General features: G+C 35.8%; 1 protein-coding gene across 1 annotated transcript in view; it reads left to right on the top strand.

The window, feature by feature from the left end:
• The window catches only part of tfpia (tissue factor pathway inhibitor a), a 1,059,262-nt gene that overhangs the window by 211,625 nt on the left and 833,839 nt on the right, over positions 1–13,798 (top strand). The gene's annotated exons all lie outside the window — the stretch shown is intronic.

The raw sequence follows: 13,798 nt of genomic DNA, 5'->3' as shown, positions 1-13,798 counted from the left end.
GAAAGAGTAGGGGAGAGCAGGGCACAACCTAATGCTTTTTGACTTTCTCAGTTTGTGTAAATCCGCTTGGGGTTCAGAGTATTTATTTTTTACCCCCATTAATTTCACACATATCTAGTAGAATTATGTGGTTTTGTTTCATACAGTGTATACTTTTTTCTTGATTTACCCCGAAAGAATGGAAGTGAAATGTGATGTCCCATATGTGGGGTACATTGTAACATGTTAGGGGCACATTGTTATATGACCATGTGCTAGCTTAAAAATGTAATAATTGTATTTTATTGATAACATATTTTTTGTTTATCTTGTATATTTTTGGATTATATCAGGTAACATATTTATATAACTTTTTATTTAATAATTAAAAATAAACTCATTTTTGAATTTGACAACAAACACACCTCAAAATACAGCAATACAGCATAGTTAAAACATAATAATAATTAATAACTTATGAACATTGACTCTCAGTCATTATTCACCTTTTGCTCATGGTTTCTCAATAGAATTCATAAAAGTACAGAATAGAATAGCATAGTTCAAATAGAAGCACATTGTAACACATGCCCCACCTGTGCATTTAAACCTGGCTTGTGTCTTCTGCTGGTTCGATCAGAATTTAAGAACTTTCTCAACTGTTAAATAACAGATATAAGATTAAAATAATATTAGACTATATTGATATGACAACTAGTAAATACACTAGGTTTCGTCATCCTGTCATGTGTGGAAAGTTTTAAACCATGTGTGTTACAACTAACCCCGCGTTAGGTTGTGCCCTGCTGGCTCACCCCTATTATTTATTCTGAAAATTGAAAAACTGAAAATACGATTATATACTGTATGCATATAATCAACAATACTCTTGAGACAGTCTCTACACTGTTTGAAAAGGCCCAAACTGCATCATAAACGATCATAAAAGTGGTGCCCTGGATCTTATTTATTAGTTTACATAAAACTGCTGTTTGCTGTCTGGGGTGCAACTTTCGACTGCTTTCCTTGTTTTATATGGTTCCAAGTCTTAGTTCAAATGGATGGGGAGAAACATTATGCACATGGCCCCTGATTTTTTATTTATCTATGATTGAGAAAACCGAAAGTGACAGCAGGAACTGACTGACTCAGCAGATCTAAATCTAAGAGGTGAGACAAGTGCTCCGCTGGACAGGAGTCTGTCAGGAAGGAGGAGGCAATGTCACCTTCATTAAACATGAATTCTTGTTAGCATCCTGTTATTTAGAAAAATCTCTCAATTTTACATTAAAGCAAAGATTGGACAAAATCTAGTGTGGTTTACAGTATGAGGTCACAGTCCCCTATAGTCAATACCTATAAACTGACAGACAACTAAAATACATCTTCAACACATAATATTCTAATCTATCTATCTATTCTGCATTTGGAGAGACTGTAGCCATATTTACAAAACAACAAAGGAATCTTCAAAAGCCAAACATGCGTGAAGCAAAAGCAGATGACACAGGTCCGTATGAATCATATTTGTTTTGTCACCGACCCTGCTTACACCAGCAAAAGAAAGAAATCTATGTCAAGGGATGCCCCAGGTATCAAAAGACGATCCCATCTTAAACATTAAACAAACTAGAAAATGCTTGTAAAATACATTTTTAAAAAAAAGATGCCATTGATCCATGCTATTTACTCTAAGTGCAAATAACATTTACTTAGCGATAGAGGATATTTACACTAAGTGCAAATAGCTGTAGATGCTATTTACTAAGTGAAATAGCACACTAAGTGAAAATAGTGATGTATTCTATTTACACCATGTAAAAGTAGTTTGCAATATGTGTAAATAGTAATTAGGTGCTATTTATACTTTATTTTGATGGATACATACTATTTGCTCCTCAGTATTGTACATTAACAGGATGCAATAATAACCGAGTGTAAATGATTATATTTATTCAAATTATTAAATGGATGCCGCCTTAATGGGACAATAAAAGCCCTCCCTACACCAACCCCTAACCAAACCCAATAAATGCTTTTATTATTATTAAACATTTCGTAAGGCACTTTATTTCCATTTTTAGAACATTTACTTAATTTTTATTGAAAGTAGATGCCTTTCCGATGTGATATGTGATGGGAAAAGAGAGAAGCGCGAGCTTTGCAAAAGGCGGATTTGAACCTGGGTCGATTGCATCAAAACCTATCTTTAAGCCTGCTTTACTGACTACGCCATTAAAAACATTGAAATACGCCCGTTATTTTTTTTATGTTGTTTTTCCCAAACAGGCATTGTTAGGCAGAGCTATTACAAGGCACACTATTTGCACTTGGTTTAAAAAAATTAGAAAACAAAAAAAAATGTTTGACAAATCCTACAAAAAGATATTTACCAAAAAAAATTATATTTGTGCAAAAAAAATGGCTTCCGTATTATAAGTAATAACACAACAAACTTAATAAATGAAATAAGTCAACAAAAAAATACAACAAATTTAACATTTGGATAAACTGTACTTTGCAAATATTTATCTAAACAAATGTATTTAACAGCAGTAACATGTTGGAATACTTTCCAGTATGATTTGACAGAGATCCAAGGAATTGCATTTATAAAACGTTCTATGAACATATTAAAAGCAATTGGGATTGAAACATGTAAGGTCTTTGAAGCTGACACCTCCATGCATCTAAACGGTAGGTTTCTGTGGCAGAGCAGCTCTTTCCTTCAACTCTTTCCAGAATCCCAATAACTCCCTGCTTTTTTTGACGAAAAACAACAGATGGAAAGAGCAGGAGGGAATCGTTTAGTTGGGAAGATCACATCATGTTCAACAGTGCAGAACAAAAATCACAGAGCTATTCTCTACAACAGGACACATCCTGTTAAATGATCCACTGGGACCACCTAGAATCCAGAGAACTAGGAGCAAATTGCGCATAACAGTTATTGTGTGTTTTTTTATTCACTTTACAACAGCATGACTAAGGCTTACAAAATGCAGATTGGCAAAACTATTTAAGTTAGAGTAGATAGGCGAGGAAGTCACCATATTGAAATTGGCAAAAATTACATTTAAAGCTGCAGTCCGTAAGTTTTGCCTCTTTGTCGCCATCTCTGTTTGAAGCTTGCAATTGCAGTTAGTTGCGGAATTATCATTTAACGTGGGTTGTGCATCGGCACGGCTCCTCAGCGTGGATGAATCTAATGTTTTCAGGAGTTACTGGCTGGCTGTCTGTCACCGTGGATACTGTACTTCGGAATCACAGATTGTTTTGGAAGTATGATTAAAATATCTGGAAAATGTAATCTGAACAAGTAAGTAACATGTCTGCCAATTTTGTTCAGACCAACTGTGACAAAAAAGCATTACAATAAATCGCACAACAAAAGGTGATTAAATCTAAGGATCACTTAAGTCATATCACATCAAACCAGAAAATTATTATTATTGTCATACTTTGTTCTCAAATTTTTAATGTCAACAAAATCAGCATTGCGCGACTATGTGTATTTGGTGTGTATTAGCGTTACCAGTAGATTTCAATTTCTGTATGCCATCAAAATTATACGTTTAATTATTCCAGCTGCTGTGAGAAAAGGCTACAAATGATCCGCCACCTGCAGCATCCTCGCATGCGATATAGCCTGCCCGGGACTCCTTCTTTATGTATACAGACGTGATGTTATGATGCAAAGACGAACTGCAAAATGCTTGAATTTCCCGCATAAAGCTACCAGTACCACTCAAATTATAACACATTATTACATGGGCGTCGGAAGCAAAAAAAATGTGGGTGGGTCCTCAGAATTTTTTTACTGGAGTAGATGCCAATTACATTAAGTACAAATATACCGCTTTATTTGGTAAACGTATAGGTCAGAAAGACAAAATTACGTAAATCGCCTTATCATTGAGAGTAGTGTAGGGGTAAGACGCACGGCATTTAGTTTTGACACAAATCGACCCGCGGTTCGAGTCCGGCTTTCGCCGAAATCAATCTTCTCCGTTTTCCCATCACATATCAAATCGGAAAGGCATTTATTTTCAATACAAATTAAGAAAATATTAGAAAAGTGGAAATAAAGCGTCTAATATGTGTTTAATAATAAGTGTTTATCGATTAGGGGTAGGTAAACAGACGTGCTGAATGTTAGAGACGATAAAAGTGAGTGGGTCCAATATCATTGATCGTAAAAAGTGGGTGGGTCTTGTCCCACACACATACAATGGTTCCGACGCCCATGCATTATTACAAGCTAACCATTTTGAATTGGGCTAAGGTAAGGAGTTTTGAACCCTTGCTAGTTATGTACTAGCTACGGACTGCAGCTTTAATGATTATTCAAAGTATGAATACCAAGTGTGATATACAGTACAATTTGCACAACATTATTGTTATGGACATTCTTTTCTCATAAATAAAACAATGCTTCAAGGGAATGTGAATGTGCAAAGATTAAACTATTCATTCTACTGTATGTAAAATAGCAAAATAAGCCACTTATCCTGCTATTATACGTTTCATCAATTTAAGTTTAACCAAGAGTGGTTTCCCTTTAGTGTGCGGAATTCATAAAGTGCTTTTTTGTCATCATTTTTCAATAACTAATATATTTATACCTGCTGCATTATTACCGTAAAACTTTGTTAAAAGGTGATTTTACAGACAGAGGCGAGGAGAAAGGATTTGTGACAAAATTCTCCTGATCTCATGAGGGATTTTATAGAGTGGCAATTACTCTATGGAATTATAGAATGGTTCGTTTTAGGCCATCACTGTGTGCATTGTCAGCAGTGTTAAAATGAGCTAACGTGTAAGAAACTGATTGGCAAAAGAAAAAGAGGAAACAACACTTGAAATGTGCAACACTTGAAATCAAGCATTTCATCCTCCTTTCCAATACGGATAGATAGATAGATAGATAGATAGATAGATAGATAGATAGATAGATAGATAGATAGATAGATAGATAGATAGATAGATAGATAGATAGATAGATAGATAGATAGATAGATAGATAGATAGATAGATAGATAGATAGATAGATAGATAGATAGATAGATAGATAGATAGATAGATAGATAGATAGATAGATAGATAGATAGATAGATAGATAGATAGATAGATACTGGTAAAATAAACATTCAGCATTATCAGGACACACAAATATTCCCCCATTGTATTAATATACATTATAGTCAACATTATATATAGGCCTAGTAGTTTAATGTAGTAGGCTACTGACACTCTATAAACTTGAATTTTTTCTCACACAGTAATTTTCATTTTGGGTGAACTATACACAATTTTGTCACTATCCACGATACATGTTGTTGCATTTTTGTATTTCTATATATTGTGACACGATATATTGTTACACCCCTAATAGGTAATTCATTGAAGATGTGCAGTTAAACTGCTTGACAAGTTTTTGGCGGCTAGATGGCAGTAATTCCCCATTCATACTTGAGGGAAACGCAAGACTGTAGCTCGATAGCAAACACTGAACTCAATTATTAGGTGATTTATTACAAAGGACTTACACGCTGGCTTCGTCAGCGGTACATAGTTCAAGTATACAGGTGTTTCATGTTTCGTTACAAAAAGATGAACCAGCAGAAAAAGGAAATGGCACACACGGGCTCTGTGAGACCTTGCCCACTGACGTTTCTGAAGTATTTTGTGTTTGCTGCAGCTGCAAAAACATAAGTGGTAATCTATCTTTTCTGCCTAAGAAAGAAAAGTTATAGGACGAAAGAGCAAATAAATACCGTGGAACGTGGCGACGAAAATCTAGTCTCTGTGAAATAAAGGTCACACACAAACACTGCAAAGTTTTAGGAGTCAACGCGTTTAAATACAGGAGTGATTCCCGTGGACTATCGTTGTGTGTGTACTGAATACCCTACAAGGTAGACATCGCAATTTCTCTTGAAGAAGTAGGAGGTCGCTATATAGGCCTATATTTATAGAAAAAACATTTATCAGCGACCAGACATTGTGAAAGCAACTATGTAGAAAGGCCTGAATTCACTACCTGCAGATATAATACATGACTGTATTATGTAGATAACCTGGAACTTACTGAAGTGATTTTTTGCAAAATGCAGGCATGAAGAACACGCATAGCAGGTTGCTGTCAACACCATTGATGTGTGTTCTGTGACATGGAGCATTATCCTGCTGGGAATTTCAATTTGAAAGTGGACAGACTGTGTCTGGCCATAAAAGGACAGTAAGAAGGAACACATTTATGTGAATTTGCATTTAAATGATGCTTATTTGACATTAAGGGGCTTCGTTTTTGCCAGGAAAACCTTTCCGGTATCATTACACTACCAACTTAATCAAAATTACCTAATTTTGAGCTTAGTATTTGCATAACATGGCGGAAATTGAGATTGATCAGACCATGCCTTGTTTTTCATATACTCAATCATCTGTTTTTGCTCACGTGACTGCTATAAGCCTATTTTCCTGGCCTTAGCTGGCAGGAATGGAGCCTGGCGTGTTTTTTCACTACTGATTCATTTTGAAGATGCCCATCTGCTGTTGTAAATTGCTGCTTTTGGTTAAGTAATTATTGCATTTTTGTCAGCTTGAACATTGATTGCTATTCAACTACTTATGAATAGGGGTTTTGTTCTTAGCAATGGGGCTTATTTGGAGTCGATTTTGCGTTTTGGTCAGAGACCAACTAATAAGGTCTGCATGTTTACATACTGAAATCAAGCCACATGGTTTGCTCTTTGGCTAATTACCATTCTTTTGAAAACCTAAGGATTATTGAGATGAAATCTATATGCAATAATGATGCACAGTCTCATGTTTCACTGTCCCATGAGGCACAATAGTAAAATACAGGTCTGGAAATTGAATGAAAAGATAAACAGCACAGGAAGTCACATGATGGGTGAGCAAACAAACAACTCAATAGTTTGAGATGAAAGACTTGATAGCCTAGTTTTAGAGATAATTTCATAATTAATTCTGAAAGATGCCAATAACTATCTTCAAACACAAATGTTGCAAAAAAATACGGCATAGGCTATTTAAATGTTTTTTTGTTTTTGTTTAAATGCTTTCTTCCTTCTAAATTCTCAGGTTTTAGTCTGAAGCAATGAGAACAATTTCAACCTCATTTAACTTGGCTTCCAGGATCATTACATGTTCTTCAGACCAAACAAAGTCAAATTGAGAGCAAAATTTGCTTCTCAAAGCCTCAGAAACGTTGTAAACATTGTTGGACTAGTTTCGACAAAAAATCAGCCTTGAAGCCTCCGTGGTCTTCCTATAGAGATGCCTCATTTTCAAGGACTTTTCCCCTTTATGTTTCTTCAGTGATATGAGCCTCTCTCCTCCTGGTCAGCTCTATCCCGTCTGACAGGCACTATGAATGGTCAGTTTGAGTCTAAACATCACATTGGCTGTGGGTGGATGATGGAGCATGATACCAGAATCGATTCTCCACAAATTAGATACAGTAATGGGTCATTTCTCCCCATAAATACCCATCGCCGCTGGGACCACTGTGTGTTCTTAGCCTTGTTGTGTACACACCGTGTTAGACTTGTATCAATCTTGTTCTAACCCAGATAGGTCTCGTCTTCCTCTATCAAATTGGCTCAGTTAATAGAATAACAACAACAGGGACTGATCTATGCTGCAATCTGCAAAATACATAATAGATCAGTACGATGGCTCTTTGTAATCTTTACAAATGAGATTCAAAACTATCATATTGTAATCTAGCCTAAATATAAGTTTTTTTTAAACACTTTTCATGATTCATGTTACTAGCTAGGCCCGGTTCCAGTTGAGTCTTGATGCATCTCAAACAACAGTGAACGACCGCCTTCTCACCTGTCAATCAATCAATCAATTAGTGTCAATGCACTAAAACAAGGGTTCTAAACTTTAATTGAAAGTATTTTATTTTCTTATTAAAATTTCAATTTAATGTAGTCAACAGAAGCTAATTTAATACAGGAAGCAGGGCCTGTTATAATGGAAGATAGCAAGACAGGAAAAATGAATTACAGAATATATTGCCAAGAGAGAAAATATGAGTGACATTCTTTCAACTTCATCTTTTTACTTAAAGGTAACTAGATTTTCAAAGCCAGAGCATATCCAGTTCATGAATTTCAGGCATTTGCTGAACTAATGCGTGAATGTATCAAATGTTTTGTTCTTTAAACAGCAATGTTCTTTGCTGTATATCTGAGAAGAACATTTCATTCATTTTAATAGACTAAAGATATATTCAGGAAAAAAAATTTTCCTTACCAACCAGCGTGATATGACAACTATTGTGTGGCATGACAAAGTTGCAGCCAATTGGAAGATATTTGAAGTTATCTGAGGACTTTGGACCAATTAGATTTCACAGTGAATGGGTAACCACTGCAACTGTCCAAAATTTTAAATCAGGCAATCAACAAAATTTCCCGATTTGCTTCAAATTAGGACACCGAACCTGCACAGAATGCAGGTGCTGACTGAACCATGATCCTATTTTAATAGGAGTTAAAAAGGAGAGAATATAGCTGTTTTATTTTAAAAGAATGTCATCATTTGTCTCATCAAGTGAACTGAAATTGGATTGCCCTGTCAAGCTCATAATTGGGTGGCCCCCCCTGTTGAGCCATGCAGGCTTGTTTCCAGCCCTGAAATGAGCTGTAACCTGTCTGCCAGCAAAATGGTTACCTTTGGAAACATACAAAATGTTCTCTTAGCTTTAGTGGAGAGGTTTATTTCACACTCAGTGGGCAGCATTTATGGGACGTCTGTCCCATTCAGCCTCTTGACATCTTGGTCAGCGCAGCAGCTCAATTGGACCTTAATAAAAGTGCCAAGCCAGCAGTTTTCTGCATGTGAAATGGAGTTCTGCCGTCAAAACTGTCATATTATCATTCTCCACCAGATAGCCTTGACAGCAACACATGATTTTACGACCCTCCAAGCATAAGGCCAGCTGCATTTCACACACATTGGCAAGACATATTCTCAAGGGAAGCTTTCTAACCATCAACTGATCTTAGCTATATTGCTATCAAGTACCTTATTATTCTCATCACCAGCTAAGCTGGATGCTGCACGTTACTGGTGGGGTTTGGGTCACGTTCCGGTCTTCCAACATGAAGGTATTAAAAATGTATCCATTCTAGACTGGAATTAATGCCAGAGCTTCCCAGCAAACAAAAAAAAATTTCTGAGAACATTTTGCTTAACCTAACAAGCCAGACCCACATCAAGATGTTGGGTCCGAAACCGTGAACCTAAAACCGTAATACAAACCGAACCGTGAGCAATCTGTACCGTTACACCCCTAGCATAACGTATGCGAGGGGGTGCCACAAAATGGAGAACATTTTCAAAGGGTGCCATGACTGAAAAAAGGTTGGGAAACACTGCACTGTGGTTTCGGACACCATTACAAATGGCTGTCCCCTCAAATAGTGCCCTATTTAAGGGTATAGAGGGCGATTTCAGATTCAGCCTATGTTTTCAAGTATAGCATGTGGAACCGCCGCAACTCTGCCGTCATTATGTTAAGCCCGCCCACAGACTCTATACACGATGTGATTGGCCTGACTAGAGTTTGGTTTTTCCAGTTCGCACGGCAACAGAGAGTTGCTAGACGCCCTGACTGCAAATTATATTTGCTGCCGCTAGGGTGCGTCTAGATTTCTAGGCTACATTTTTGTAACATTCCCGTTAAGTTATGAAAAGGTTATACATGAATGTTGTCTGTATGAACGTTCAAAGCGTCAATTTTGAAAATGTTTTAAAAACTTTTTTTCTTGGTTATGCTAATGTTAAGCAAACATTTTATAATTTTGCAAACATTATGAGAATGCTTCTTTTAAATGTTTTAAAAGTATAAGATTTCTGTGCTAATGTTTTGAGAACATTATTAAAGACCAGTTAACTTTGAACAAACATTAACAATACTGGAAAAATGTTTGTTCTTAACATTGAGAGAAAGTTAGCCAAAGTTCTTAGGACATTGCCTGTTAGCTGAGTTTCTTGCCTCCTTCACATTGAGTTTGTTGCCATTTAGAGTGCTAGAGTGTGTTGTTTACCAGTGCTGATTTGCTATCAATACTGCAAACAATAAGTGTAAATCATAATTTCAAGTAGCTATAAACACAAGCATCTTCAATATATTCTGATTGCTTCACTTTAAATATTCTCACTGCATCACTTACAGGGCTTTTCTGAAGCCTGAAACATTTGATTAGAGACTCTTAGATGTTTCAGGGAAATTCCTTGAGCTTTCTTTAATAGGGTTCCTACATTCATGTCAGAAAAGATAAACATGCCATGCTGTCTTTGTGCTCTGGCTGTCACTAATCCAGAAAACCCATTTCAGTAAAATGATGTAATGTTACTGTACAAGGACTGGCAGCAGAATTCAGAAATGGACTAGCTCCAAAAAAGAAAGGTGAAAGCTTTTTGTTACTAAATATGGGTTTTTCGCTGGGGGACAAGAACCCCTTAAAACGCCTTTCACACTCTCACTGCAACAGTGTTATGCTACTGGTTATTAAAATTACAAATAAAAACCTTTCTTATTAATTGAAATAAAGCTGAAATAAAATGTAATTATGCAGAAAAAACACTTAAGAACATGGAGAACATTTAGCAAAATGTGGCAATTAACTGAAAGTTTAAAATTGATTAAATAAAATGAATAAATCTAACGATCGCTTAGCTCATATCACATCAAACCGTGCAAATTATTATTATTGTTATAATTTGTTCTCAAATTGTTAATGTTAACAACATCAACATTGTGTGACTACTTGTATTTAGTGTGAATTACCGGTACCTGTAGATATACATTTCTGTCTAATCTTTTGCTTTTGACTACAGCTGAATCTCCCCTTGTCACTGATGATTGTTGTTTGGAACTTTCTGGTTTAAAATCCGCCATCAAAATTATTACTTTAAAGGGTTAGTTCACCCAAAAATGAAAATTCTGTCATTAATTACTTACCCTCATGTCGTTCGACACCCGTAAGACCTCCGTTCATCTTCGGAAAACAAATTAAGATATTTTAGTTGAAATCTGATGGCTCTGAAAGGCCTCCATTGGCACAATGGCACGGTACACTCTCAAGACCCTTAAAAGGTACTAAAGACGTCGTTACAAAGTCCATCTCACTACAGTGGTTCTAAAATAACTTTATGAATCAGCGAGAATAGTTTTTGTGCGCAAAAAATCCCTAAATAACGACCTATATAGTGATGACGATTTCAAAACACGGCCTCATGAAGCTTCGAAGCGTTATGAATCAGTGTGTCGAATGAGCAGTTTGGATCACTAAATTTCAGCAGTTTGGCGGTTTGACACGCGATCCGAATGATGATTCGGCTCACTGATTCATAACGCTTCGAAGTTTCATGAGGCCGTGTTTTGAAATCGTCAAATAACCCTTTAATTATTCCACCTGCTGTGAGGAAAGGCTATAAATGATCCGCCACTTGCAGAATCCTCACACGCCTGCCTGGGACTGTATACAGAAGGGATGTAATAATGTAATGACGCAAAGACGAACGGCAGCAAGCTCGAATTTCCCACAGAAACCCACCAGTTACCCCTCAAATTATAACGCATCATTACAAGTTTACCATTGTGAATCGGGCTAAGGTAAGGAGATAGTTTTGAAACAAAGTCTCAGGTTTTTTAACCAAAAAAAGTTATGGACTGCAGCTTTAAAGCACACTTTAAATACTTCAATATCACAGCAACTATAGCCTAACTAAGTTCAAACATTATAAGAGACAAGTGAACAGTCAGTAATAAAATAAGAACAAATACAGGCTTATTACAAGCATGAATAGCCTACAACAAAGTTAATAAAATAAGGTGTAACAGTAGTATTCAGGAACAGAAATGCGATAATTAAATGTAAAATATATATATATATATATTTTGTTGTTAATGCTGTGTTTTGTTGTTTGATTTAAATTAATAACTTAAGAGGACAGCAGGTATTTATAGGCTGCTGTCACTTTAAGACCGAATGCACTGGTGATTCTTACGTTGGATGTGTGCGGCTGTATATGTTCAAATAACAGTGCATGAGTACATGAGTTCTCTTTTGCCTCTTCCTGTGCTGGAATGGTTTAAAATCGCTTGAATGTGTAAATTGGCAAACAATTGTAAATGATAAACTTTAACTCTGTGATGGTTAAACTTTAATACACACATAATCACATGCATGCCGAACCGTGGGGCCTTGTTCCATAAAATTCCATTAATTATGATCGTTTGCACCCCTATAACTGACATAAAAAGAAAATAACAAGTGACAAAAATTTTAAAACTAAAATAAAAACTTAGAAAAGCTCATTCTAAATATGAATAAATACTATAATAGTATATAAATAATAATGAAAAGATACACTATAAATACTGTATATATAAGTTCCTTAAAAATTTTATAAAATTGCTGACTTCTTTGTCTTTCATTATAGTAATTATAGTATAGCTGTGTTTTAAATGCACACAATTACACCGTTTACATTCTCACATTTTGAAATGTGTTGGTTTCAAATGACTAATTCTGTCATCTTTTACTAACCCCCACCTTCCATCTTGTATGACTTCTTTCATCTGTGGAACACAGGACGATTCAGTGCACAAATTATATAGTACTTTTATGTGCTTTTTTCTTTGTCCTTTTTGATATATGAAAACTCCAGTCCACAAATAATATAATTGTAGAAAAAATGACCAGTGCTTTTGAAAATTTCCCTTTTTTTTATTATGCAGAAGTGAAAAAGTCATACGAGTTTGGAACGACATGAGGATGAGAACATTTTGGGGTGAACCATCCCTTTAATAAAAATCTACCCCTGGGAAATAATCCATATGTAGTTGAAGAAACATTCAGACATATTGCTGGAAAATGCGCCTGGCTGAGAATCTTATTGTTTGTCACCTTTTCATTTTAATGATATTTTCAGCTTAAATGCCACACATTTAGGATATCGCTGTTTTAAATACCTCTGCCAAGGTAACATAAAATAAAATATGAATTTGATTAAAGAGATAAATGTATGAAAGATCAGTAGTGATGACTCATGACTTAATACAAAAGCAGACATTATAAGATTTCTCAGCATAGCTGACCTGACAATGAACCAGATAAAAGACTGATGAAGCGGAGTTTGGCGGGAAAGAATGTCACCCTGAGAGAAACATCATTTTGATGCCACCATATATCAGTTGGGTTGATAACTCTAAAAAAAAAGTTCCTTTTGAATGGCCTGGGCATATATCAGGGTAATGGCTGTGCACAGCTGCTGGTAAATAGTTTTTCTTTTACAACATACTTGAATGCATTTCTAAAGATACAGAGGTCAGTGCATTAAACAGTTGCAACACTTCTGCATGCAGTAATTCAGTAAAGCATCCTGATTTTGTCCCTGATCCCTGATTTTGATATTCTGCAAATGGGAAACTGCATCATGCAAACTGCATTCAGCACAGAATTTGGGGGGGCATTTGCACCATTACCAGTTTTACTTCAGTGAATCGGTGTTAAAACAACACATGCAATTAAACTATTATATCAACATGTACAAAAGCATCTAGACAGAAATTAAGAATGAGATTTCCTCCAAACGTCAACACTTTAAACAATTAGTTCTTAACACTTTATTTTGATGGTCCCTCTTGTGTTGAATAACTTTTCAACTAAATGTCAACTAACTCTCATTAGAGTACTAGTAGACTGTCTGTTTAATATCTGCCAACTCTTTATTGTGATGCTCCCCAACAGACATTCTACTGACA

This window comes from Gobio gobio (genome assembly GCF_949357685.1).
Source record: "Gobio gobio genome assembly, chromosome: 7".
Classification (NCBI taxonomy): domain Eukaryota; kingdom Metazoa; phylum Chordata; class Actinopteri; order Cypriniformes; family Gobionidae; genus Gobio; species Gobio gobio.
This window is presented reverse-complemented; position numbering and strand designations above follow the sequence as displayed.